The 26,543-nt window shown below is 48.6% G+C and overlaps 1 long non-coding RNA gene across 1 annotated transcript in view; it reads left to right on the top strand.

The window, feature by feature from the left end:
• The first annotated feature begins 10,197 nt into the window (after positions 1-10,197).
• Positions 10,198-26,543, top strand: part of LOC138250424 (uncharacterized) — a 92,993-nt gene continuing 76,647 nt past the window's right edge. The window contains exon 1 of the long non-coding RNA XR_011194963.1: positions 10,198-10,478. This is a non-coding gene — a long non-coding RNA (uncharacterized lncRNA). The remainder of the gene's footprint in view (positions 10,479-26,543) is intronic.

Raw genomic sequence — 26,543 nt, 5'->3', positions numbered from 1 at the left:
ACATCTCCGGGACCAGTGGTGCCTGTAGTCACTGGAATCTGGAGTGCACCAGCCACCAGAGCAGCCAGTGTGGCATGGAGCCACAGCACAGACAGTCCCCCACCTGTGAAGCATCAGAGGTTGGCCAGTGCCCGGCGGGAGAGGGGGAAGACTCCAGCCACCAAAGCCGCTCCCAGGAGTACAGGTGGGAATGTGGAGTCAGCTGTGACACCTTCCAAGGTGGGGAAGGCGCACAAGAAATTCAGCAAGTCTGGGAAGAGCAGCACAGCGGAGAAGACCGCCATCATCCCCGCTGCCCATCAGGCCATCGCCAGCACCAGCCCAGCTGCCCAGGAGGCCACCGCCACAAGCTCTGCTACCCAGGAGGCCACCGATAGCACCAGTCCAGCTGCCCAGGAGGTCACCGCCACCACCAGCCCAGCTGCCCAGGAGGCCACCGCCACCACCAGCCCAGCTGCCCAGGAGGCCACCGCCAGCACCAGAGCAGCTGCCCAGGAGGCCACCGCCACCACCAGCCCTGCTGCCCAGGAGGCCACCGCCACCACCAGCCCTGCTGCCCAGGAGGCCACCGCCACCAGCCCAGCTGCCCAGGAGGCCACCGTCAGCACCGCCCCGCTGGGACAGAGAGGACCGCCAGCACCAGCCCCGCTGGGACATAGATGGCCGCCAGCACCAGCCCCACTGGGACAGAGAGGACCGCCAGCACAAGCCCCGCTGGGACAGAGAGGACCGCCAGCACCAGCCCCGCTGGGACAAAGAGGACCGCCAGCACCAGCCCCGCTGCGACAGAGAGGACTGCCAGCACAAGCCCCGCTGGGACAGAGAGGACCGCCAGCACCAGCCCCGCTGGGACAGAGAGGACAGCCAGCACCAGTCCAGCTGGGACAGAGAGCGAGGACCGCCAGCACCAGCCCCGCTGGGACAGAGAGGACCGCCAGCACAAGCCCCGCTGGGCCATGAAGGACCGCCAGCAGCTAAGCCACTGCAAAGGAGACGGCTGCTCCAAGCACCACTGAACAGGGCACCGCCGTCTCAAGCACCGCTGAACAGGGCACCACCGTCTCAAGCATCGCTGAATAGGGCACTGCCGTCTCAAGCACCGCTGAACAGGGCACCGCCGTCTCAAGCAACGCTGGCCCATGAGCGCCAAGGGCACTGACGCTACTGAGTCCGTCACAGACAGAATGAAGCACTCTGGGCACCATGCCCCCTCCAGAACCAGTGGAGAGATCCATCCACTACCTCTGTCCTTAGCAGGATGAAGCACTCTGGGCACCATGCCCCTCCAGAACCAGAGGAGAGATCCATCCACTACTTCTGTCCTTAGCAGGATGAAGAACTCTGGGCACCAAGCCCCCTCCAGAACCAGTGGAGAGATCCATCCACTACCTCTGTCCTTAGCAGGATGAAGCACTCTGGGCACCATGCCCCCTCCAGAACCAGTGGAGACTGTTATCCACTTGTGAGACTGTGGCTTTGCACTCCCCAGGATGGAACAGTGGGCAACCCACCCACTGTAGAGACTTGAGAGACTGTGGCTTTGCACTCCCCAGGATGGAACAGTGGGCAGCCCACCCACTGTATAGACTTGAGAGACTGTGGCTTTGCACTCCCCAGGATGGAACAGTGGGCAACCCACCCACTGTAGAGACTTGAGAGACTGTGGCTTTGCACTCCCCAGGATTGAACAGTGGGCATGTGGCCCTCTCGTGGATTTGGCGTCGTGCACTCAAGCGGCTGAGGTGCCCCCCCCCTTTCCCTCCACCTGAGGTGCCTGTTTTGTTGCTCTCTGATGCCCCTGCAGTGTTCTCTCCATCATGGTCGGGGATCTTGTGTGGGCCTCGCCCATACCGTGTGGGCCCAGTGTTCCACGGACTTAATTGGAGCACTACCTGGACTACTATGCTTGGTATATATTTTGTACATGGTGTATATATATATTTTTGCATACTTGATTTTAATATATTACAATGGTTACACTCATTTTCTTTTGTCTTTGCATTCTTTCGGGGGGTTGGGGGTGTAACTGTGATGTATCAGTATGTATTAGTGTGTGGTGGGTGAGGGTGGGGGTGGGGGTGTTGCGTGTGTGTGTCCCTGTTTTTTGCCTCCCCCTCCCCTGTGTCGTAGGTGCAGTACTCACCGTGGTCTTCGCCACCGGCGTTCGTGCTCCTGGTAGAGGAGCAGGAATCAATCAATCAATCAATCATAGTATTTATAAAGCGCGCTATGTACCCGTCAGGGTTTCGAGGCGCTGAGGGGGGGAGGGGGGGGGAGCGCTGCTGGTTTAGCGGTCGAAGAGCCAGGTCTTGAGGAGCCTTCTGAATGCGAGGAGGTCCTGGGTCTGGCGAAGGGATGTGGGGAGAGAGTTCCAGGTCTTGGCGGCGAGGAAGGAGAAGGATCTGCCGCCGGATGTCTTGCGCTGGATTCGGGGTACGATGGCGAGGGCAAGGTTGGCGGATCGGAGTTGACGTGTTGGGGTGTTGAAGTGGAGTCTGGTGTTGAGGTAGGAGGGTCCGGTGTTGTGAAGTGCCTTGTGAGCGTGGGTCAGGAGTTTGAAGGTGATCCTCTTGTCTACCGGGAGCCAGTGGAGTTCCTTTAGGTGAGGGGAGATGTGACTTCGGCGGGTATGTTGAGGATCAGTCGGGCGGAGGCATTTTGGATACGTTGGAGGCGTTTGATGTCTTTGGTTGGGATGCCAGTGTAGAGTGCGTTGCCGTAGTCAAGTCTGCTGCTGACGAGGGCCTGGGTCACCGTCTTTCTGGTTTCTGTTGGAATCCACTTGAAGATTCTGCGGAGCATTCGGAGGGTGTTGAAACAGGAGGAGGAGACGGCGCTGACCTGTTTGGACATGGTGAGGGCGGAGTCCAGGATGAAGCCGAGGTTTCTTGCGTGGCTGGCAGGGGTGGGTGGGGGTCCGAGGACGGAGGGCCACCATGAGTCGTTCCAGGCCGAGGTAGTGCGTCCGAGGATGAGGACTTCCGTCTTGTCGGAGTTGAGTTTCAGGCGACTGTTGTTCATCCAATCGGCGATGGATTTTAGTCCCTCATGGAGGTTTGTTTTGGCGGTGAGCGGGTCTTTGGTCAGGGAGAGGACGAGCTGGGTATCGTCGGCGTAGGAGATGATGCTGAGATGATGTTGGCGGGCCAGTTGAGCGAGGGGGGCCATGTAGACGTTGAACAACGTGGGGCTGAGGGAGGATCCTTGGGGGACGCCGCAGATGAGGTTGGTGGCTTTGGAGCGGAAAGGGGAGAGACGGACTCTCTGCGTTCTGTCGGAGAGGAAGGATGAGATCCAGTGGAGGGCTTTATCTTGGATGCCGGCTTCCTGGAGGCGGGTCAGTAGGGTGCGGTGGCAGACAGTGTCAAAAGCGGCTGATAGGTCGAGGAGGATGAGGGCTGAGGTTTCGCCGTTGTCCATTTGATGTCTGATGTCATCTGTGGCGGCGAGGAGGGCGGTCTCAGTGCTGTGGTTTCATCTGAATCCGGATTGTGAGGGGTCCAGGATGGAATTGTCTTCGAGGAAGTGGGTGAGCTGAGTGTTGACGATCTTCTCGATGACTTTCGCTGGAAAAGGGAGGAGAGAGATCGGACGGAAGTTTTTGAGGTCGTTGGGGTCAGCCTTGGGTTTTTTGAGGAGGGGTTGGATTTCTGCGTGTTTCCAGCTGTCCGGGAAGGTGGCAGAAGTGAAGGAGAGGTTGATGATCTTGCGGAGTTCGGGGGCGATGGTGGCGTTGGCTGAGTTGAAAACATGATGGGGGCAGGGGTCCGTGGGGGAGCCTGAGTGGATGGTGTTCATGGTTGCTATGGTTTCTGCCTCGTCCACGTGGGTCCAGGCGGTGAGGCGGCAGTCGCGGGAGGAGACGTCGGGGGTGGGGTCTGGCGGTGGACCGGTGATGAAGCTGTCGTGGATGGTGGTGATTTTCTGGTGGAAGAAGGTGGAGAGGTCGTCGCAGAGTTTCTGGGAGGGCGGGATGTCGTTGGAGTTGGCTTTCGGATTGGAGAGTTCCTTCACGATGCCGAAGAGTTCTTTGCAGTCGTGGGCGTTGTTGTTGATGCGTTCGGTGAAGTGGGCGCGCTTGGCGGTGCGGATCCGTTGGTGGTGTTCGCGGTTGGCGTTTTTGAGGGCGGCGAGGTTGTCGGGTGTGCGTTCTTGGATCCATTTCTTTTTGAGTTTCTGGCAGTTGCTTTTGGAGGTGGTGAGATCGTCTGTGAACCAGGCTGGTTTTCTCTTTCCTTGGGTGGTGGTGGGTTTCTTGAGAGGGGCAAGGGTGTTGGCGCAGTCGAGGATCCATTGATGGAGGTTGATGGCGGCTGTGCTCGGGTCGATTGCGTCGGGTGGAAGGTTGTTGACGAGGGTGCTGGTCAGTTGTTCTTGGGTGATTTTGCCCCAGCGGCGGTGGGGAGGTAGCTGGATGCGGTGTTGCTCTGTGGTTTTCTTATAGGTGAAATGGACACAGTGATGGTCAGTCCAGTGGAGTTCGGAGGTGTGGCTGAAGGAAATGTGGTTGCTAGAGGTGAAGAGGGGGTCAAGGGTGTGTCCGGCGATGTGGGTAGGTGTGTTGACTAGCTGGCGGAGACCGAGGTTGAGGAGGTTGGAGGTCAGTGACGCGGTGTTGACGTCGTTGGCATTTTCCAGATGGTAGTTCAGATCTCCCAGGAGGATGTAATCCGGGGAAGCGAGGGCGTGGGTGCTTGCAAGGTCGGCGATGGTGTCGTTGAAGGGGGGTCATGGTCCTGGAGGGCGGTAAATGAGGGTTCCTCTGAGGGTCGTGTTGGGGTCCGTGTGGATCTGGAAGTGGAGGTGTTCGGCTGTCCTGAGGGTGTCGTCCGAGTGGGTGTGGATTTTGAGGGTAGGAAGACAATCGCAGGGAGAATATGGAGTTCCGGGTCCATGGTGTCCTAGTTCCTCCTGGGGTGTGTAGAGGTGAGCGTTTTCCCTTCAAAATCCTGTTTCTGCCGAGTTTTTATCCGCTGTGAATCCACCCCGGAAGGTTGTGATACTGTGGGCGGTACTTTGTCCTCTGTCTGTCTGTTGGCGGTGACCGCCGCACTGTTTGTTTGTACCGCCGTGGCAGTCGGAGTGATAAAGTGGCTGTCTTTGTTGGTGGTTTCCATCACGGTCGTAATTGTAAAGTTTTTACCGCCGGCCTGTTGGCGTTTTTACCACCACTTTAACACCGACCGCCAGGGTTGTAATGAGCACCATAGTACCTATATGATATAAGTGGTATAGTAGGAGCTCCTAGTTCCTGCTCTGCTATAGCTACCTCTACCAGCCTAAGCAGCTAGAACACTACTAATCTACTAATAAGGGATAACTGGACCTGGCACAAGGTGCAAGTAACATCAGGTACCCACGATAAGCCAGGCCAGCCTCCTACAACAACCATACTCAAACCTTTTTTCTGGGCCCTTTTAAATGAAGAATGATGCTCACCAACAAAAGGATATGCTTCAGGGCTCCTGCCTGAGTTCAACATTATTTAATGTCTTTGTTGCACTTCAGGCTCAGATCATGAGAGCTTGCGGTGTGGAGACCGTGCAGGTGACACTCGGCTTCTTATTTCTTTTGGGCCTGATCTAGGCAAAGTAAAAGCCTAATTTGCACACTGTATAACAGTAATCACCAATTGGATGTCCAAAAATGGCCTCCAAATCAACAGTGCAAACATTGAGATCATGCAGTTTGGAGGAGCCCAGGAGCTGTGGTCAGCAGACTGATGGCCCACCGATCTCAGCCCACCGCCTTCTTTTAAGCAAGTAAAGTAAAGATCAACCACACACTGTCCATGAGAGACCAAGTTAATGTCACATGTGGCATGTGTTTTGCCACAAAGAGGTTCTTAAAAAAGTGTTCCACTGGCTGCCTTCCACCACCAGAAAAAGCCTCATCCAGACTCCTATAGTCAGTAACTGTAGGAGGCTGGCCTGGTTTGTAGTGGGTACCTAAAGTACTTACATCTTATACAAGGTCCAGTTATCGCTTATTAGTGAAATATAGGCAGTGTTCTAGCAGCTTAGGCTGTCTAGGGGTAGCTGTAGCAGAGCAGCTTAGGCTGAACTAGGAACAAAAATGCAAAGCTCCTGCAATACCAGAATAGTTACACAGTACTTATAGACAATAAAAGACAACGCTCAGTGTTACCAAAAATAAAGAAACTTTATTTTAGTGAGACAAAGCCAAAAATATCTTAGAGGTAATACTTCTTCCGGAGGTAAGTATTATACACAATATATACACTAGTAACCAAAATCAGGTAAGTAAACAGTCATAGAATAGGGCAAATAATAGAAAATGTAATAGATTGCAATGGGCCTAGGAGCAACACAAACCAAATACTAAAATAGTGGAATGCGAATGTCAAATTACCCCCTATGCAGGTGTAGTGTGTAGAGGGGCGCTGGGAATGTAGGAAAACGCCAAAGGTAAGTAAAGTACCCCACCTCAGAGCCCAGGAAAGCAGGAGTAAAGTACAGCATTTTTCCTCAGGACACACTACATGTAATGATGATGGATTATGCAAGAACCAAGCAGGACTGTAAGCAACAAATTATGAATTCCTGGACCTGAAGACCAGTGGAGAGAGGAGACCAAGTCAGGAAGTCGAGGAAGGGTCCATGAAGGACATGAGCCCCTGCCAACCTAGAAGAAGGTGCAAAAATGGATTCTCTGGTTAGAAGAAAAGTACAGACGTGCACTAAAGAATATGGTTGCGGGTTCCTGCTTGGTGCAAGAGATGTCCCACTTCGAGATGTTGGATGCAGGCTGTTTGTGTCACTGGATTCCTCCAACAAGCCTTGGTTCAAGCAAACACGTGGTTTGCGTCAAAGAGGAGCTGCCTTGCCCCAGGAGGGACCTGGGGTTCTCAACTCAGACTGAGGAAACACAGGAGGGCTCTCAGCACTTCAGAGAGCCCTCAGAAGGCCAGGCAGTACCGACCGGAGTCCCAGAACATGGGGACAGAGAAGATGCAAAGTGTGGTTGTTGCAGCACTACACTTGAGGACCCCACCCCATCGAAGAACAACACAGAGAGCTGTGCATCGCAAGATGGAATGCTGGGAACCTGGGCTATGCTGTGCATGAAGAACTTTTGGAAGAAGTGCACAGAAGCCCTAGGAGCTGCAGAAGACGTGGTGCACAGGAGTACTGTCGCAGCACGGGTAGGCAAGCTCTTACCTCCACCAAATTTGGACAGCTGGACCTTTGCACAGTCTGGGTCATTTCTGTCCACCGCCTGTGTTCCAGGGAGCATGCTCGCAGTCATGAGAGGAGTACCAGAGTGCTGGTTGTTGTCGCACAAGGGTGCCTGCTGAAGCAGGGAAGTGACTCTGTCAATCCACGGGAGATTCCTTTGGTTCTTCTGGTGCAGGGTGAAGACAGGGAGTCCTCAGAGCTTGCACACCTTAGAAACTGTTGCCAATGCTTGCTGGAGCTGAAGGTGCAGGTCACAGGAGTCGTCCTGGATACTTTTTTGCAGTTGCAGTGGTTCCTGGAGCAGTCTGCAGTTTATCCGACAGTCAGAAGCTGAAGCAGAGGATGCAGCGGATTCCTGGAGGAGTCCTGCAAGCTGAATATGAGGAAAAACCCAAAGGAGAGTTGCTAAATAGCCCTCAGAAGGGGATTGGCTACCTACCCAGGTATGCACCTATCGGTGGGGGTCTCAGAAGTCACCTGCTGGCACAGGCCACTCAGAGGTCTCCAGAGGGTCCCCACACCTTGAAATCCAAGATGGGTATTGCCAGGGACACTCTGGAGGAGCTCTGGGCACCAACCCTGGGGTGGTGAGGGACAGGGGAATGGGCACTCACATTTCCTCTGTCCCGTTTCACCCCAGAGCAGAGACTGGGGATCCTTGAACTGGTGTAGACTGGATTATGCAAGAAGGGGACCATTTGTGCCCTTCAAAGTATTTCCAGAGGCTCTGGGAGAATACTCATCCCATGCCTGTAACACCTTTTCTAATGGGAGAGGGTGTAACATCCCTCTTCTAAAGGAAATACATTGTTCTGCCTTCCTAGGATAAGGCTGCTCAATCCTCAGGAGGGCATAACCGTGTCTGTGAGGTGGCAGCATCTGGGGCTGCAGTAGAAACCCCAGAGAGTTGGTTTGGCAGTACTGGGGGTCCATGGCGGAGCCCCCAGTATGCATGGGATTGGCCCCCAATACCAGATTTGGATTGGGGGGTCAGTTCCATGATCTTAGACACATCACATGGCCATATTCGGAGTTACCATTGTGAAGTTTCATCTATGTATTGACATATATAGTGCACGCGTATAATGGTGTACCCACACTCACGAAGTCCAGGGAGTTGGCCTTGAACGACGTGGGAGCACCTTTGTTATTGCAGGGGTGCGCTCCCAGACAGTAACTTTGCACCTAGCCTTCACTAAATGAAAGAGGTGACATAAGTTACTTAGTGCAGTGAAAAATGGCTGTGAAATAGTGTGTGCAATATTTCACTCAGGCTGCAGTGGCAGTCCTGAAGAAAGGTTTGTATGAGCTCCTTATGGGTGGCAAAATAAATGCTGCAGCCCATAAGGATCTCCTGAAACCCCAATGCCCTGGCTACCTAGGTACCATATACTAGGATTTATAAGGGTGGTCCAGTGTGCCAATCAGATTTGGAATATGGTGTCACTAAACTATTTTAACAAATTTGGTAAGTAGAGAGAGCATTGGCACTGGAGTTCTGGTTAGCAGAACTTCAGTGACACAGTCAAGCATACTAACAACACACATAGGCAACAAATTATGAGCACTGGGGTGCTGGCTAGCAGGAGCAGGAGTTCCACTAGACAGCAGGGATGGAAAGAACAGTGAGCCATGGCCCAGATCAGAATATGTAAAACATTATTTTGGCCACCCAGGTGGTGGATGTGCCCCTAGGTCAGAAGGGACACTATACATCAGAGTAAAAAGTAACAAAAAAAGGGTGGGGGCAGCCCACCAATACATCAGGAAGAGCCTTCACCCTATGATGGGTTTTTCTGATCCTGCAGGGTGTGATTAGCAGGTGTTTTCCCCTATACCTGTCACTAGACACCAGGATTTCCTCATGACAGAAAGTACAAGAAGCTAGGGCATTCCCTAATGGTATCCGGCCACGTACCCACCCCTAGAAGGCCAATACAGTCTTATTGCCCTCCATGAGGGGTGGGTCTAGGGGTGCAATTAAAAAACAGATGGCCCGTTCCAAGAAATGAGACTCCACACTACGATTCTTGAGATCCCTCCGAGCATTTGTTTGCAAGGAACAATAGCCCTCACTAACCATTAGGTGACATGCTTCATCACTGGACCATGCTCTTTGTCAGGCCGGCACTGCAATGCTTGATGGGCCCCGTTAGAGGGCTCTTTTCTAGAGATCTTTTTGATAAAATAGCCAGAGATGAGTGCAAGAGTGAGGCGTTGGACAAAAAGGTGCTTAAAAATTGACTGAGGGTGCCAAAAAAGCCAATCTTTATTATAACTGTATACCCCTGTCGAGGTTAAAAAAAAAGACCGGGGAAACAGATTACAAGAATCTGGTTCCCTCAAACCTACACCTAGTGTGTGCTTAACACCCGAACTCTTGGGCCCGTATTTATACTTTTTTTAGAGCCGCATTTGCGCCGCTTTTTGACGCAAAACGGCGCAAACCTACAAAATACAATGGTATTTTGCAAGTTTGCGCCGTTTTTGCGTCAAAAAACGACACAAATGCGGCGCAAAAAAAGTATAAATACGGGCCTTGGTGTCTGCATATGTCAAAGCATTTCTCCTCCGATCACGTGGAAGGGGCAGAGAGTCATGTGCAGGTACTTCCTACTCTATGGAACCCAAAAACATGGTCAACATGTTTCCCACTCTAAAAGTCTAAAAGATCTAGTGGTGATTTGTCAGGTCAAAAAAACTCCTATTCCTCACTTAAGAGAGTAAAACTACTCCTTACCAACTAGGTGAAAAATACCAAATTTCTTACAATAGTTTTGGAACACAAGCAGGGACCTAATATATATAAAAAAAAGCGAATTGACAAGTCATAAAACATATGACCAAGGGTCCAATATATCCCTTTGACTATACGTGTCTGTGATAGTGTGTTGAGTTCGGCTCCAGAGAGGCAGTAACCCGGGGCACTTCTCTGTGCAATTACACTGGGAAGGAAGAGGCCGGACCACTGTGGAGCGGAAGCCGCCGTGAGAATGCGGAAGTGATGGGAGTCATAAGCCCCGTAGGAAATGGCAATGGCGCGCCGTTAGAAAGGGAGAAGACGGAAAGACGGAGATGACGGAGAACGAGGAGAATGAACAGACTGGAGATGGAGAGACAGCGGTGTGTGGGAGAAGATCGCGGGATGAAGACGAAACCTCGGAGACTCTAGGAGATGGAAAACCGGAAGAAGACGGAGTCACGGAAGATCCAGTTGATTGAGGGGGGAGAAGACGCGCAAAAGTTGGCTACGTTCTAGGAAGAACGTGGCCAGTTCAGGTACAGGGTTTCTACTGGGAATGGGAGGAGGGGTAGAGATAAAGGGGGCCACCAATGAGTATAACACATTATAAAACACCGGGAGAAAATTAATAAGGAAGTCACAATCTTAGGCAAAGGAATTAGGAAAGGCACGGGGAAGGGGAGAAAAAGAAGGGGAGCACTTTACTAATGAACAGAGCAACGGAAAAGAAAGCAGAAACGGTATCTGACTCCAGAAAAGGAAAAGGAATGTAGGAAAAGCATATAACACCAGAGAAAGAGAAGGGAGATTTCAGACTAGAAAGGAGAGAAAGAAAAGGAATCCTAAACCTACCAGGAGAAAGTGAGCAGGGACACAGGAGAAAGAAGAGAGACAGAGAGTAAGAAAAGAAATAAAGAGGACAGGGAAAAGAAGTATCAAATAGAAAATGAACGTACCTTCTAAAACGGCTTCTTCTTTTCTTCCTCTCCCATAAAACCTCACCTGATGATCTCTGAGATGCCCATCCGAAAAGAGAGAAAAAAGAATATAGTCAAGAACCCAGAAAAGAACCAAGGAAGATCTCCAGACATCAGTTCAAATAGTAGAAAGAGAGAAAAGAGAGAAAACGAAGTGTGAAAAAGAAATAAATAGAGACTATATATTACGCCTTCAGCCTCCATTATTACTTATCCTGTCACAGTGTCCTATATGGGAGTGAACATAACAAGTCATACAGGTGCTCAAAGTGGGGTGTGTTGAGTGAGTATACACATGCTTAAATCACTACAAACCACCTCAGCCAGAGTCACTGTTACCATCCTAAATTCAGGTTATCAGGGCCCTTAGGGGTTACCATGAGCACTAGTTGTTCTCCAGTGAACTGATCTATGAAATACAAGAACAAGTAACACAGAGAGATGGTGTTATTCCTGAATTCCTAGGTCTTGTTTTTCAATGGCGGGTCTGATTTATCCAAATGGCATTTGTATTGAAAAGGGGTTATACCAATTTATCAAGCATTGCACATGTGGAACGGTGCCCTCCCTCATTGACAGCTCCCACCAATCAAGTAAATGATTTGAACATGGCATTAGTATTCATATAACTGTTGTCTTCTGTTTAGAAATCATGATTATAAGTGAAAACGTACACATATGGTGAGTGAAACATCATTTATAAAAGTGGACACCAATGGGATTCCAACCGCACAATTCATTATTGTGAATGGAGGCCCGTTCACATAATAAGGAGTAGATTACAGCCCCAGTGAAGCACAATTATTGCACAACCTAATGCAGAGCTAATTGTCATTAAAAAAGGATACCAATGTTCTAGATTTGGCACTTAGTTAACCAAAACTATTTTTAGCATTAGCGTTGCCAAAGAAACACATTCCGTCGGTGTGCCAAGCCTCATCGATTGGTCTTCCCTTAATGATCTAATGGAATGGGCATCGTCAGCAAAGAAATTATGTTTAACCAAACACCCCCCCGCCCCCTCAATGTGACAGCTCCCACCAAGTAAAAAATAAGGGGCATATTTATACTCCGTTTGCGCCGAATTTGCGTCGTTTTTTTAGACGCAAATTCGACGCAAAACTAACTCCATATTTATACTTTGGCGTTAGACGCGTCTAGCGCCAAAGTTCATGAAGTTAGCGTCATTTATTTGCGTGAACACCTTCCTTGCGTTAATGATATGCAAGGTAGGCGTTCCCGTCTAAAAAAATGACTTCGATGCTATTGCGTCGGATTTATACTCCCGGGCAAAAATGACGCCCGGGAGTGGGCGGGACTAAAAAACCAGCATTTGCGCCGGATTTTAGCGCCTGGGTCAGGGCAGGCGTTAAGGGACCTGTGGGCTCAGAATGAGCCCAGAGGTGCCCTCCCAAGCCCCCAGGGACACTCCCTGCCACCCTTGCCCACCCCAGGAGGACACCCAAGGATGGAGGGACCCACCCCAGGGAAGAAAAGGTAAGTTGTGGTAAGTATTTTTTTTTAATTTTATTTTGGCATAGGGGGGCCTGATTTGTGCCCCCCTACATGCCACTATGCCCAATGACCATGCCCAGGGGACAGAAGTCCCCTGGGCATGGCCATTGGGAAGGGGGCATGACTCCTGTCTTTGCTAAGACAGGAGTCATGTTAATGGCGTCTGGGCGCCCAAAAAAAATGGCGCAAATCGGGTTAAGACGTTTTTTTTGCCTCACCCTGACTTGCCCCATTTTTGGACGCCCAAACGCCATTTTTCCCTACGCCGGCGCTGCCTGGTGTACGTGGTTTTTTTTCACGCACACCAGGCAGCGCCGGTCGGCTAACGCCGGCTAACGCCATTCAATAAATACGGCGCCCGCATGGCGCTTCAAAATGGCGTTAGCCGGCGCTCATTTTTTGGGCGCTAAACTGCGTTAGCGCAGTTTTGCGTCAAAAAGTATAAATATGGGCCTAAGTGCGTGAATCGTAATGACAAAGAAAAGTGCTGGCGCAGATGCCCATCCGACATCGTGGGTTGAAAATAATGTCTGTTGTATTCTTGCTGCACCATGCTGAATTTTGGCGCCCACGGAGCGCATCGGGCCCTTCGTTGAAGAGCGCTCTTTTCTTACAAATGTATCATAACAAAGGGTCAATACTCACTGTTCTTAAGAAAGCCACGGTCCATCTGACTTACCCAGTCTCCATGCTCCCAGGAACTAATTGGAACAGGAGAGTGACGTTCTTAACACACGGTGAATACAAGCGCAGTAGGGCATCAAAACTAAGAAAGGACCAGCTATAGAGTGTGAATTATAGCAGGCATCTTAAGACAAAGTCGGAAAACAAAAAACAGTCCCTATGCATTTTATTTAGTTTCCCTCATGGGTAAAGATAGAAATGTCTATTGTTGGAAAGTAGCTTAATTAGACATATAAACTATGAATAACCGATGTTGCCCAGAAAGAAACCCCTCTAGATGCAGATGTGGTCACTGGTGTCAGTGTGCCCATCGAGCCCTAAGATCTGGCAAAAATTAATTTACCAGATCCAGGTCCTTCAATTAATAGTAGTCTACCCTTCGTAAAGAGACACATATTCAGATCGGTTGCAGGGACCGTAGCAACCAACTCGTTGCAAGAAATTATATCTCTGGATGGCTGGTCATTCCTTACGTCAAAAAATCCGACCATGGAATGTCATCATTAAACCCCTTAATGTGGGTCTGTAACTTAAAAACCGATTGTTATTCCTTCTAAAATAACTTCTGTGTAATCTCATGGGAGTCTGTGATGGTTTCTTAAACCACCCATTTCAAGTTGTTTGGTGTGTGACCCTGGTCTAAGAAATGGGTACTAAGTTTAGTAAATGTTCGATGGCACCTGATCATTCTACGATATTCAGAAATACGTGTCTTAATCAATCTAGTAGTCATTCCCATGTATCAAAGGCTGCACAGGCACAGAAGTAAGATAAAGTCAATTCTTAGTGCAACAGTTTGTATTGTATTGTATTGTATTGTAATCGTATTTATATAGCGCTTACTACCCCTGACGAGGCGTCAAAGTGCTTTTCGGTGAGTAGCACGCTACTCTGGAACCCAACAAGAATTAGTGATGGATTAGTATCGGGAAATAATTAGTACAGTTTTAGTATTATTATGAGTTACTTTGAGCCGCGGATATGAGAGTTTGTTAGTTAGATTGACTGGAGTAATGGAGGGGTGGAGGAGGAAAGAAATCCAGAAGTGTTAATTGGGAGTATATCCTTAATTTACTCAACCCAAAGGCTTGGGATGAATAAAGGGGGATGGAGGAGGGAAGAGTATGTGGAAGGGTTAGGGAGAGCATAGTAGCAGGGTGAGATAAATGCGGGAGAATTTAGTAGGGTTGTGTGGTGGGCACAGTAGTAGAGTGAGGTTTGGTGAGTTAGATGTGGAAGCGGAGGGAAGAGCTTAGGCAGAGTTATTTAGGAGATGAAAGTAGTAGAAAGGATTTGGGATGAGTCAGAGTGAAATTGGAGGATAGTTTGATAGAGAAATGACATATGATGATGGGTAGATAAGTGTGATAAGATGAGAGTAGGAATTCATAGATATCTAGTATAACAACCTACCCAGGAGCCAGGCAATGACCCATGAACATGCCAAGCACAGAAACAACATATATATATATATATATATATATATATATATATATATATATATATACATATACATACACACACACATGAATACACACACATATGCACATACAATACATAATTAGAACCATGGGTAAAATATACTTAGTCAAACAGTATGTGCCCCTCTGAGTGAGTTTAGCATAAGGAATGCTGGTGAAGCTCAAGTAAGAGTGTTCGAGCCTTTCTCTGGTAAAGGCCCTTTCAGCCTCTGCCATCGTCTCCTGGGCTAAGGTTTTTTCAACCTCGGCCTGTCTCTCTTTTACAGCTAGCCTAGCTAGCTGCAGCTTCAGGTCCCTCTCTTTCTGCCTATCTCTGAGCTCCTCAGGTGACAGGGAATGGGAGGTGGCGCTGCTGCTACGCAAGGACCCAGTAAGGGACTCCCTATCTATGGGGTCCTTTCTCTCTATTGGCGCCCCTGGCCAGTCATCTTCTCCCTCAGTGTCTAACTCCTCAGGGTCACTATCCCCCTGGGATGTGGACTGGGGACCCTCTTCCTCTGAGTCCTCACTACTCTTGTGGGTCTCTCAAGGGTTTCTCTCAGAACCATCTCCCCTTTGGGCCTCTTTCTGTGCTATAAAGTCAGCCTCATCAAAACTGAGCAGGGCTCTCCTGAGGGTCCCTTTATGGGCGTCACCCTTTCTAAAAGGTATACTTCTCTCCCTGCAGAATCCCTCTAACTCTTCTATCGTGTAAAACGAAATATAATTCATGTCAAAGGTAGGCCCCATTTTGTAAAGAGCACAACACTAGCGTAAACAACAAGAGTCCAAAGTGCGAGTATACAACACAGGAGTAAAAACAAAAATGACTAGCTTGAGAGAACAGGAGAATAATTTAAGAAAAGAGAATTAAAACATGTAATGGTCTAAGTGCAATTTGCGGTGTAAAAATGAGTCACAAGGTACTGTGCAAGCGCAAGTCCTATCCGCACCACTGACAACCAATGTTAGAAATGGGGTTTCTGGTTGGCTAGGATATGCACCTCAGCCAGGCAGAACCTACCCACTCTAGTCAGGGCTTGGGAGTTACACGTCCAAGATAACCCCTGCTCACCCCCTTGGTAGCTTGGCACGAGCAGTCAGGCTTAACCTGGAGGCAATGTGTAAAGCATTCGCACAACACACAAGACACGTGACGCAAAATGTACACCACAAAGTAAACACAACACTGAGCTATGTAAAAATAATCTGTATTGCATAAAGCATAATTAGACCAACATTACACGTAAGTAAAACCCTGCTACCTTAGCAGTTGTCAGAGGGTTACACAAGTTACTAATATTCTGCAAGAATATGCAGTTGTCACATTAGAACATGTAAGTACTCAGGATTTTGCAACATACGCAGTAGTCAGGAATTATAGTAAAAGGTATATGCACTTGTCATGAACAACTTCTAAATACCCATGAAAGGAACATTAGAGAATATACCACAAGTCATGTACATACATATCAGCTAGACATGCCTAGAAAAGGAACATTAGCACATATATGTATCACCAGTAAACAGGTAGGATATAGCAGACGTCTGTACATCTATATTAGGCTCCTAGAGCCTAGAGTCTCTAGAGAGTACCTGTTGGCTGGTGGAGGAAGGCACTTCCAGTGCATGGAGATGATCACGGGGCCCCCGGCGCTCCTTTGCGCCAAACGGGGGGCCTCCCTCGTGGTGGGGGCCTGCCTCGGCCTCCTCGCAACCTGTCCATGGGGTGGGGGCCGGGTGTGGCCCAGCAACAAGTTATGGCCCAAAACCGGGAAGGGACCTCCGACGAGGTCTCCTTTCCCGAGACACTTGCTGGAGAAGAAAGCTGCCCAAATACCGGAGCGTTCCGCTCCTAGGGCAGAGACCGGAGAAGGGGCGCTCCTCGCGCCTTCTCCGTGTCCTGCAAGTGGTCCTGTGAGCCTGGACCCCTCCGGGGGCCTGAAGAAGCACTCGCGTGCACCGGAATCGGTGCACGAGTGTTCGGGAGCTGTTCCCGGTCCCCGGGACGCTCCCAGGAGGAGAGGAGGCGGCTGGTGCCCCGGGGGCGCTCCTAGGAGCAGACCGTGCCCCGGGGGTGCCGCTAGGAGCACGCCGTCTCCACGGAGATCTCTTTCGTGCCCCGGGGGCACTTAGTTGAGACTTGGACATCGCGCTAATAATAGCCCAGGAACCCGGGCTGAGGCGGTGATTCGGAGGGCAAGAATAAAGCGGTTTCACAAGCGTTTAAAGCCAATTTGAGGCCCGGGCTGTGGTGGTGATCTCTTGCAGCAATTCTCTTAGGGGTGAGCGCTTCTCTCCCAGTGCTAGGAAAAGCTGGAGAGATCGGTACAGGGGTCAGGGGCACAGCACCCTGTCCATGAGAGCAATCAGGAGGCCAAAGGAGCACAAGGCTGTTGGGCCCGACTACAGACCAGCACAAAGGGGGCAGATAGTGGCAGTTCCTTCTAGTGACCAGGCAGGTCACAGGTTAGCACAACAGCAGCAGTCCAAGGTGGTTTCCTGGTGAGACCATTCATCACCGTTCTGTGTCCGGTTTCCAGTTCCAAGAATGTTCAAATTGTGGGGAAAATTCCCTTGTACTTATAGTCAGTTCTTACAGTGTTTTTCAATGGTAGGGAGAGGAAGTTCCAGCCAGTTACAACTGGTTCTGGGAGTGCCCCCTCTCTCCTTTCAGTACAGGCTCCAAACATCAGTGGGGGGTTAACAATCCTATTGTGTGAGGCCAGGGCACAGTCTTTACAAATGCAGGTGTGCCCCGCCTCTCCCTTCTCTCAGCCCAGGAAGGCTTTACAATATGTAGATGGACCTCTGTGTCACCTCTACCCTCCCTGTACTCAGGCTGTCTGAGAAGTATGCACAAAGCTCCAACTGTCAGTCTGCCTAGACGTTGATTGGAGACAAGCTGAAAAACACCAAAGTCATAAGCACAGATAAATGCGCACTTTCTAGAAGTGGCATTTCTGTGATAGTAATAAAAAATACACCTACACCAGTAAGCAGAATTTCTTACCACTGTCACAACCATACCAAACATGCCTACACTACCCCTCATAAATCAGACAATACCCATTACACCTAAGGCAGGGCATTTCCAATGCAATCCTATGAGAGGGCAGCACTCACAGCAGTGAGACACCAATTTAGGCTGTTTGTCACTACCAGGACAGGCCACGCAACATGGCACATGTCCTGCCTCCTACATACATGGCACCCTGCCCAAAAGGCTAGCTAGGGCGTACCATAGGGGTGACTTACATGTAGTAAAAGGGGAGTTCTCAGCCTGGCAAGTAAATTTAGATGCCAGGTCCCTGTGGCAGAAAACTGCTCACACAGGCTCTGCGCTAGCTGGCCTTAGATAGGTTTGACAGGCTACTTCAGTGGGTGGCGCAAGCAGCGCTGCAGGCCCACTAGTAGCATTTAATTTACAGGCCCTGGGAATAGGGATACCACTTTACAAGGGACTTATAGGTAAATTAAATAGGCCAATCAGGTATAATCCAATCATACCAAATTTGTAACAGAGAGCACATGCATTTTAGCACTGGTTAGCAGTGAAAAGGTGCTCAGAGTCAAAACGTGAGCCAACAAAGGTCAGAAAAATAAGAAGGCAGAAGCAAAAAGTCTGGGGAATGACCCTGTAAAAGGGCCAGGTCCAACAACAGGTATTCGGCGAATTGAGATTAAATTCGGTCTGTTAGACCTGGCCCTTTTTTGCAGGGTTATCCCCAAACGTTTTGCCTTCTTCCTATTTTTTCTGACCTGTTTTTGTTGGCTTTAGTACTCTGCCACTGCTAACCAGTGCTAAACTGCATTTATTCTCTATCTAAAATGTATTGGTGATTTGTTTCGCCATGATTGGCATATATGATTTACTAGTAAGTTCCTAGAAAAGTGCAGTGTGTGCGCCCAGGGACTGTAATTCAAACTCTACTAGTGGGCTTGCATCACTAATTGCGCCATCCACATGAGTAGTCCTGTAAATTTGTCACAGACCTGTCACTGCAAGATCTGTGTGTGCAGTTTTAAACTGCTATTTCGACGAGGCAAGTGCACGCACTTACTCGGCCCAAACCTTTCCTTTTACTACATGTAGGTCACCCCTAAGGTAAGCCTTAGGCAGCCCCATGGGCAGGGTGCAGCTTATTTAAAAGGTAGGACATGTACTGGTGTGTTTTACATGCCTTGATAGTGAAATACTGCTAAATTCGGCTTTCACTATTGCAAGGCTGATCTCTCCCATAGGGTAACATGGGGGATTGCCTTGAAATATCTTTTAAGTGTAATTTCCCCATTGGGAGCAAATAGAGATATGGAGTTTGCGGTCTCTGAACTCACAATTTAAAATTACATCTTTTAGTGAGGTTGTTTTTTTGAATTGTAAGTTTGAAAATGCCACTTTTAGAAAGTGGGCATTTTCTTACTGAACCAGTCTATGACTCTGCCTGTCTGCTGAATACACACCTGGGTAAGAATGACAGTTGGTCTGTTTGAGTACATACTCTAGACAGTCACACAAAGGGAGCTGAGATGCGCCCTTCATATCCTGATGGCCCAGCACCAGGCTAATGGGTCTTCCTGAGCTAGAGTGGTTGGAGGAGATGACACTTGCACTTGAATAGGGCTGCGCTGTCCTCACACAAAGCAGTCTCCAACCCTCTGGTGTGTGACTGAGGCCAGGGCAGGGAAAGGCAGGGTCCTTGTGAGTTTGTTCTGGTGCAACAAGGAAGAAACTAGTGCACTGACTTCCAGAATGACTTTAGAAACGGCGCCACTCTCTGACCCCACGCCGCTGCCTTTACTGCAGCCGTGGTCCACGCTGAGTGCAACGACTGCGACCTACAGTGCAGGCTCAGTGCCACCACAGCACCTCTAAATTCCCGCCAGAGCATGAGTCCAGAGTACGGTGTCACTGACATCCGTGGCCCTGCGGTGTGACTGCGACACCACAAAGTCGACACAGCATGTCTTGAGCTGCCGGATTCATCGACCCCGCCTTGCCGTAAGGAACGGATGCCTGGCCACCAACTCCTCATCTCCTCCTCTATAGCTAGAAAGAACAGACGTCTCACCTCCCCTGTGGAGCAAGGAATTGATGCTGCACCTGCTCCAGCTTGTTAAGTTGCCAGATCCCTGCCTCTCCTAAATCAATTGTTGTAGTGGTCATTGATATAAGGCATTTGTTACAATGTATGCAAAGGTCATGTCCCTTCACCAAAGGCAGCATCCTACTGACCAGGGATGCTTTGGTTGTGTCTGATCCTCTCCGTCTAGGTGTAGTATGTACAATCAAATCTTTGATGTTCTTGGTCCTCTTGAAGACAAATAGGGGGCAGCCCAAGGATTCACCTGCACTTGTCAGAATGAGCCATTTCTTACTGATGATCTTATTCATCTGATTGGTGAGGGGTGTGAACGTGGTAACACAGGTTAATCTTGCATTCTCAGGTTGAGAGAAAATCATCAACAGCATCTCTCTATGGAGTGTTCTGTTTACTGGCTTGAGAAAACACATGCCTATTGCTCAGCTTCTGACTCAAGGAATCAGCGTGTACAATGAAGTCAGTTATCTTGCTACAATTTCAACTGAGTTGTAAGAAATTCCTGTATGGCAAATTCACCCGCAGTGCCCTGGGATGTTGGCTCTCAAACAAAAGTAGACTGTTCCTATCCATGGTGTTATGAAAAACTGACAAATGGAAAAATTTGTCTTGTAAGGTAATCAGGAGGTCCAAAAATGACACCTTCTTGTTCGATATGGTAGCAGTGAAGCGTAGATGTCGATCCAAGGTATCAACAAACTGTGTAACTTGATCTTTGCTACCTTTCAGGATCACTAAGATATCATCAATGTATCTGTGCCATAATCTGATATATGTGGCAAAAGGATTCAGGGGCTCCAAAATGTAACGTTTCTCAAAATAATACATGTACAGACAGGCCAGACTTGGAGCAAATGTACTGCCTGTCGAAGTCCCCCATATCTGATGATATAGCTGACCTTCAAACTGAAAAAAAATCTCTTTCAAAGCCAATGCAGCACAATCCAGCACAAAGTGTCTGGGGGTGTTATGATCCTATGGATCCAAAGAAAGCATCTCTTCAGCCACTGCCAATGTAGCATCCTGGGTAATGTTGGTGTAGAGTGCCTCATCTAGAAAGAACAGCATATCACTAGGACCTTGCAAGGTAATCTGATCCAAAAGGACCAACACATCCTTTGTGTCTTTCAAAAAGGTTGAAGTTTGTTGCACTATCGATTGCAAAAAGAAATCACAGAACTTGGATAGAGGTTCTAAAAGAGAGCCAATACCTGATACTATTTGGTGCTCTGGTGGCTGTGTTTTCTCCCTGTGGATCTTGGGAAAACAATAAAAATGGGGCACCTGTGGTTCCTTTGGTGTTTAGGAACTATGGGCCACATGTACGAAGCTAAAAATTGCGAGTCGAAAATAGCCACTCAATGCGAGTTGCTATTTCTGACTCGCAAAACGGGATGTAAGAAAAAATCACAATTCCATTTTGCAATTTGGTGCCGAGTCGCATCGCAATTGCAAAATGCGATTTCCTAAATTGTACATGGGTGTGTCACAGAGTTGCAAATTGCGACTGTGTCGCAATAAGCGAACGGGTGCAAAAGAAAAGAGAAAACACACTTCCTAGTGCTGGATGATGACATCAGAACCAGGAAGTACCCCCCATAAAAGTGGGAGGAGTCTAGCCAGCACATACAGCAGAGCCACACCCAGCTGAGAAGAGTAACTGCAGCCATGGCTACTCAAACTAAGGAGTCAACCACTGCAGGGAGGAAGAGAAAGATGAAATTATCTGATAAAGAGTTGTAGGTCCTGACTGAGGAGTGCTGCCTACACCATGAGGTCCTGTTCAGCAAGGCAGCAATGAGTGTCCTTGACACACCAAAAAAAAGATTTGGCTGGACATACAGAGCAAGATTAATGCCATAGGAGTCAGCCATCGCACCATCGAGGAGGTTCGCAAAAGATGGTCCAGAACCAAGGAAAGGGTTTCAGAGCAGTTGAGGGAGGCACACCGAACAGGTGGAAGACCATCTGCAGTACCACCCCCTACAGCTATTGAGAGCATGGTGGAGACCACTCTGGAGCAAGAGGCTGTTGTAGGAACTGGGGACCTGGACAGTTCAGCACCTTGAACCTCCAAAAGTAAGCAGCAAATTTCACTTATTTACACCATTCAAGGCACCATGCACACAACCACAGTCCACAAAAGCATGCATCAACCAACTTTGTTCCATGCCTATATGCCAACTTCAAGGACAGTGCATTATGAGCAATGTAGTACAGTGGTCCAACTGTTTAGGAATATTTATTTTGATACGCCACACATCAGAGAGGCACTGTCAATGTATTCCCTGTGTCCCACAGGTCTCCCTCAAGTATCCACTGATGACCCTAGTGTGGAGGTAGATGATGATGCCACCATGACAGCCGACAAGGCAGTCAGCATATCTGCAGGTGAGTGCAGTACCACACCAATTGTCCACCATGCATGTGAGACCACAGAAGAGACAGATGTGGTCAATGAGGCAGGAAATCTGACACCCGGGGCACAGATGTGTGTGAGTCGGTCACTGCGAACAGCTGGGTCTGGGCGTAGATGGCGTCATCGAACACATGATGCAGGTGATGAGGATGTCACAAGTCAACAATTCCTTGGACTGGAGGCATCCCTACTAAGCAGTCACCGCCTGCAAAACAAAGAAATGTGGATGATGAACCGGAACCTGCACAGAATGCACCCGACCCTCACACAGGGATTTGCCAATGTTGAAACTCACTTTTCCAACATGAACACTAACATGGTAAACCTCACCACCGCCATCCATGACCTGTGTAAGGAAATGGTTGCGGATCAGGCCCATGCAAGGCACAGAGAGCGCAACACAGCTGCATGTTTGTACCGGCTCAGTCTGTCCATTGGCTGCCTAGTCACCACAACTACCTGCCTGCCAAGGCGCACTTTCATGATCCAAGTGGAACTAAGCTATTTTGCCGGAGATGTGGCAAGGGGACTAGGGCACATTACTGCTGCAGTTTACCTCATACATACCTCCCAGGCAGCAAGAGGTATTAAGACACCCCTCAGGACAGTGAGGACATATCAAGTGTAAGCAGCGTTTCTGCCTCAGATTCCCGCATCCTGCGTAGTAGCAGTGCCCGCCAATCATCAGGGGACCAACCAGGCACAGGCCATGGTAGACGTAGCCATAAGAGGGTGTGATGTTGTCTCCCTGGGTTTAGCCTGAGGCACATGATATTAATGTGTCAGACTTTGTTACATTTGCCTTCTTTACTGCTAGCTAAATGCCAACATTTCAATAATACACTCCTGACATTAAAGCAAAGTTCTTTTTTGCACAACCTGGCTATGTGTGTCTTACATTTGTGAGTGCTGTAACGGTTGCCACATACCTGCCAAAGTAGTGAGTTGCAATGTGGTCTTGTCTCCGTCTGCCCTCCATTGCGATGCTACTATCCCCAGGCTGCCATTTCGGTGGCTCTTGCTCCTCATCCTCCGAATCTGTATCATCTAGGGCAGTGGTCTTCAAACTTTTTTATGCCGCAACCCCCAGTTGAAAAATAAAAATCTCTGGGCCCCCCTCAGAATTTATCACAATTATTATAGGAAGATGGCCATGTTTAAATATGTCTAAACCTATTTAAACATTGCAGTTAAGTACTGTTACCTTTTTTTAAACTGCAATAACATGATTCTACTTAAAACAAAGGCATGTTATCTGTATAATATTTATTTTGGCCAGAGTTTGCCGCCCCACCTGGGATCACTTGAGGGCCCCCTAGGAGGGCCCAACCCTCAGTTTGAAGACCTCTGATCTAGGGTGAGATGTAGCCCACGTCTGGATGCTATGTTGTGTAGGATGGCACGTCGCCACAATCTTCCATGCAGTCTATGGGGCATACTGGAGTGCACCTCCACTTTTGTGCAGGCATCAAAAACATGACTTTAACATGCTAAAGGTCCTCTCAATGAGGGTTCTGGTTCGCCGATGTCCAATGTTGTAGTGCCTTTCATTCTGATTGGCAGGTGTTAGATATGGGGTGAGTATCCATGGCCTCAGAGCATATGCACTGTCACCTGTGGAACAAAACTGCAGATATTAACATGGCCTCACATGGTTATGCAGTGACACGCATTTATGACATTGATGTGTACTACACAGTACTTAATAAATATCCTTCACCAAAAGCCCCCACGTTCTAGGCATTGATGTATCCCACTGTGCCTGAATATCTATGCAACATGTCTGCTCCTGGAAAATGGTGCCACTATATCAGTTATGAGATTATGGGCATCACATACCACCTGGATGTTGAGTGAGTGAGTACATATGGGTATATGTCTCCCATCCACACACCCTATTACATGGGGAAAGTTTGCAATTCTGTAGATGTCCAATTTGGTGGTGTGTATTTCCTCCTCATTCCTGGGTAGGTATATGTATCTGGACATGTGTGTGAGTGTGGCATCTAAGAACTGTCTAAAAAATCGTGACAGGACACTTTGGGACACCCCACCAGCAACTGCAATAACCCCCTGGTAGCTACCCGATGTCAAGAGATGTAGTGAGCAGAGCACTTGCACATGTGTGGGGATGGAGCAGCTGCACAAAGTCTGGCGTTCTAGCTGAGGTTTCAGCAGTTCAAGAATCTCTGTGATAACTGAGCTGCTCAGTCCGTATTTGTCATAAATTTCCTCCTCAGTTTGTTGGAATATGTTCTGCCTGGTTCTGTATATCCTCTCCTGTCTCCGCCTCCTCCTCCTCTGTTGGGCAGCCTGAACTTGCCTTCTCCATGCAGTCATAGAGTGCAGCCATTTTGAAAAACCCTGATGCATTCTGGGTCTGCTTTTATACTTTGGTTCTGGTTACCACCTGTTTGGAATCAGTGCTATTCTGGGTGTGCAAAACTGTCGTTTTTGTGACTATTCACAATTTGTGACTGCCTTGTGCATTTGGTTTGCGACTCGCACATTGTGATTTCTTAATTGTGAGTTGCAATCTCGATTCGCAAATGTTTGCGATTCGGTAATTGGTCGCATCACTATTTGAGACTCCGAAATGGTAGTGGAACATACCATTTTGCTTTTTGCAAGGTAGCAAATAGCACTGTGACCAATTTGCAAGTCGCAAAACAGACGTACATGTAGCCCTATGCATCTTGGTGAGTGATCCATCCAGATACTTCTGCTTCCTATGTCATCACCCGGATCGTCTGCTGTAGTCGGTGGGTGGGATGTACACCAATGGGTTCATAGTAGGAGGTATCAGTCAGGAGTCTTAAGCACTCCTTTCTACAAACGGTAGTATCCAAGACCGCAATGGCACCCCATTTATCAGCTGGTTTAAGGTAACTTCAGTGTTGCTATCCAATAAGTGAACTGCCTTCTCCTCAGGCTTAGGTTATGAAATATTCACCTAGGTTGCAAATTCTGGATTTCATTACAGACCACCATTTCAAAGACGATAACTTCAATATTTACCGTACTTGAGGCTGGTGTAAAAGTTGAGGGATTCCTTCAAACCTGGATATCTGTGGATGAAACCTTGTACCAAAATACGTGATTCTAACATAACTGCAAGTTACTTCATGATGCATGCCAACAGTCAGGTTACAAACCTTCCTCAGTTCACATGTGCAAAGCACTTTGCTACATGATTCAACATGGAAATGGAAATGAAATTTGTGGGTAAAAACTCTAGGCCTACTGATCATGTCCCTCATTGCTACTGCAGTTGTACATGTCAAATAACATGCTGTGATGGGTAAGGGTATATGTCAGCCAATCATCAATGGTGAGACACTCCTGCCTGTGGCACCACATGAAGTGTAACCTCATTGTAAATGTCCTATTACAAACACAGGTTGGCATGCACGTGTGTGTGAGGAAAAACAGAAATTATCCCATCAACACATGTAGACCATGGATGCAAAAGGAGCTTGCAAATGTTTTTCAAAGGAGAAAGGGGCTCACGCTGACATGTAGGCACAAGCAATGTTGACAATAGTGATGGCACATAAAACTTGTCAATGGACATTCCCCACTTACCAAGGGAAAGTATTAATCAATAGCTGCACCTCAAAAAATATATGCACTTTTTCATATGTTTGATGGGCATCTTCACATTACAGACAGTACTGATGCACCAGCATCCATCAAACACTGAATAAAAGTATAGTTTGGGTGGCAGATGTCAATATGCGCATTTCACCATACAATACACATGGCTAAAGACAGTGATCCAATGCTACCTATCTTTTAGCCTGTACAACTAAGGAGTAGTGGTCTGTTTCACATAAATAACACCCACTGCAACAACAAACAGTACTTGATTGATCAATGTACACAGCCATATGTTGTCATTGGGAGCAAATTGTTTGTGGATTGTACACAGTTGTGTCCTAGGTACCTGAGCCAATAGGCAAGGCACATCAGTATGCACAACAGAACATGTCTACACAAACAATCACTCATCTACTATATTACACATAGCTTATCCCTAATCTGGGCTGTCAGAACCACATTCACTAGGCAATGTGACAAGCAGGAATATGGCCTGCACTCACCCCCTTGTGGCTGCTATGCTGCCCTCAAACACCCAGAAAGGGCTAGGTAGGCCACCACCAGAATTCACTATATTTGGGGTGTTATGCTTCAACATGCACCCTGTCCCTGTTAGGAGGAGAGCCCCAGCTGGACCTCAGCAATCTTCCGGCACAGCATCTCAGGTCCTCTCACCTCTTCTGACAGTGGTAGCTCCTCCAGCTGTGGATCCCCAGGGTCTGCACCTTCCAGGCAATGGCTCTCCATAGCTCATTCTTCTAATGGGTGTTGACCTTCATGGGTGCCAAAGACAAATCAAGAGTTTACAGTCACAAGTTTTGGGCAAAAATGGTTGAGTCACATA

Source organism: Pleurodeles waltl, chromosome 8, assembly GCF_031143425.1.
Source record: "Pleurodeles waltl isolate 20211129_DDA chromosome 8, aPleWal1.hap1.20221129, whole genome shotgun sequence".
In the NCBI taxonomy this organism is placed as follows: Eukaryota; Metazoa; Chordata; class Amphibia; order Caudata; family Salamandridae; genus Pleurodeles; species Pleurodeles waltl.
Note: the sequence above shows the minus strand (reverse complement) of the source record. Positions and strands in the feature narration are given on the sequence as shown.